Source organism: Asterias amurensis, chromosome 15 (assembly GCF_032118995.1).
Source record: "Asterias amurensis chromosome 15, ASM3211899v1".
NCBI lineage: Eukaryota > Metazoa > Echinodermata > Asteroidea > Forcipulatida > Asteriidae > Asterias > Asterias amurensis.
The window spans coordinates 1,968,335-1,970,751 of NC_092662.1; the positions used below are offsets into that span (position 1 = coordinate 1,968,335).

Consider the following 2,417-nt stretch of genomic DNA (forward strand, 5'->3'; position numbering starts at 1 on the left):
CAATGTTTTCTAGGTCACGGCCAATTGACCCCTGTCCTTAAAGGCAGTGGACACTATTGGTAATTACTCAAAATAATTATTAGCATAAAACCTTTTTATGGTAACGAGTCATGGGAGAGGTTGATAGTATAAAACATTGTGAGAAACGGCTCCCTCTGAAGTGATGTAGTTTACGAGAAAGAAGTAATTTTCCACGATTTTGATTTAGAGACCTCAGAATTAGATTTTGAGGTCTCGAAAGCACACAACTTTGTGTGACAAGGGTGTTTTTTCTTTCATTATTATCTCGCAACTTCAACGACCGATTGAGCTCAAATTTTCACAGGTTTGTTATTTTATGCATATATGTTGAAATACACCAAGTGAGAAGATTGGTCTTTGACAATTACCAATAGTGTCCAGTGTCTTTAAAGTATTACGTGCGCCGCAGTGTACCGAGCACAACACGATTATGCTTGAAAGATTAATAAGATTACCAACCAGCAAAAGAATCATGTCCTATGTACCAATAAGTGATTGGTATCCTGCTCTTTGGAGCAACACTATCTTCTGTTCCAGCAGCACTCTGCATGGCCCAATTTCTATAGCCCAGGTAACCACACAAACTTGCTAAGCACTGAAAAGTATTGCTTATCAAAAACAGGTTACAAACCAAAGTTACACGAAGTGTAATTTGTTGCGACATGCCCCACTCGGGGTTTTTTTTAGCAAAGGAATTTGTCAATCAGTATTTTCTGTTTAACAGCTTCATTAAATTGCGCCAAGTCAGTGGGCCCATCATGCTGCTTAAGCAGAAAAAACTGCTTACCAAATTTCTGCTAAGCAGAAATGAGCAGGATACCAGTCACAAACTGTACTTGTGACATGGTAAATTGGCTGTTAACTTTATTCTGGTAAGCATAATTTTGTTATGCTTAGCTACTTTTGTTTGTGCTTGAGCAGCTCTCCATGAAATTGTTCCATGATGTGTTTTTAGAAGAGTAAACACTCACTGATGGGTTCATCGACATAGGTCACTCTCTCTTGATGTAAGGGGAAATATGGAATTATAATCGTCTGGGAAATTCATCTGGGCTGGGGTCAACTCTCGGTCGGCTCCAGAATGGATCCAGAAGAAGAAGACGAAAAAAAGGGGGACAAGCAATTTAGCAGAGGGTCTGTTCTTGACGTTGGAGACGACTGTTTCCTGTATAGATGGGAGACGTGTTTCCTATCACAGAGGTGGCACTGACCTACATGGGATATTTTGGTCTGTGGAGAATGAAGGTGACGTGAAAGTCTACGGACGTTTCATCGTTGGCAGTAAATAGCCACTTAGTAATTTTTTGATGGGTCTGAAACTGAGAGCCATAAGTTCACTAATACATAGTAATGCTTATTAGGAAGAATTAGTAAGTTACAATAAAAAATGCCTCAATGAAAACGTTGCGACGTGTTGATACATTATCTCTGGAGCGTGAACAATCACATTGTCGAGAAAATTAAGATTTTTGTTTACATTTTACTCAAACAGGCATTTAGCTGATTGGATTGTTAATAAAAAGAAATTGTAATTTTGCACAATTTGTGAAATTTCTACTTCGTTTTGTTGATCAATAGCCCTAGTATTGATCAACTGTTGTCAATACTTAATGAAAGTTGGATAACGACTGATCAATTGGTCGGTTAGCTCAGTCGGCAGAGCATCGTGCTAATAACGCGAGGGTCGTGGGTTCGAGCCCCACACTGACCATATTTTTAATTCATAACTCGCGCAAATAATTTTTCCCATGCATTGTACATGTACATGTACATTATACAATCTCACAATCTCCTGGTTGTAATTTGTCAAGTATTGCTTTGACAGTCCTAGTTTTTTAATCTATGATGATTATTGTCTTCACCTAAGTTGTATCAATGGTTTAGCCTTTCAGAAAGACTGTATACTATTATTCAAAAGGACCCAAGGTCAGAATTTAACCCCGTACTCAACATCGTAGCCACTTTCTACATTCAACCTCGAGTCCAAAACACGTGGATCTTTTGCTACATTTTGGGTCACGCTGACCCACAAAAGGGTACCATTCCAAATCAAAACTAACTCCAAATATTTGACTGGCACCTCGCCCATCAAACAGTCGTTTGCTTCACCTTTGCATAAATTCCACCATTTGGAGCAAATAAAGGGTTCAAATTTCAGCATCCCTTTAAGAAAATGTGATATTAAACGGGCCACCGTCTTGACAAGAAACTATTGGCCGTGGTCCAGGCGTTTTCTTCCCGTCTGTCTTTTGATCCAGAGGTTACGACTCCATTCAGTTGGGATTGCAACAGTCTTGACCCAATTTCATAGAGCTGCTTAAGCACAAAATGCTAAGCACAATTTGCTAAGCACAATAATGCTTACAAGAGTTACCAGCCAAACTACCATGTGAAGT

General features: G+C 39.2%; 1 non-coding gene across 1 annotated transcript; it reads left to right on the top strand.

Annotated features, from left to right (window-relative positions):
* Window positions 1-1,659: 1,659 nt before the first annotated feature.
* On the top strand, window positions 1,660-1,732 carry Trnai-aau (transfer RNA isoleucine (anticodon AAU)). Its single transcript has one exon. It is a non-coding gene; the product is annotated as a tRNA-Ile (tRNA).
* Window positions 1,733-2,417: the final 685 nt, after the last annotated feature.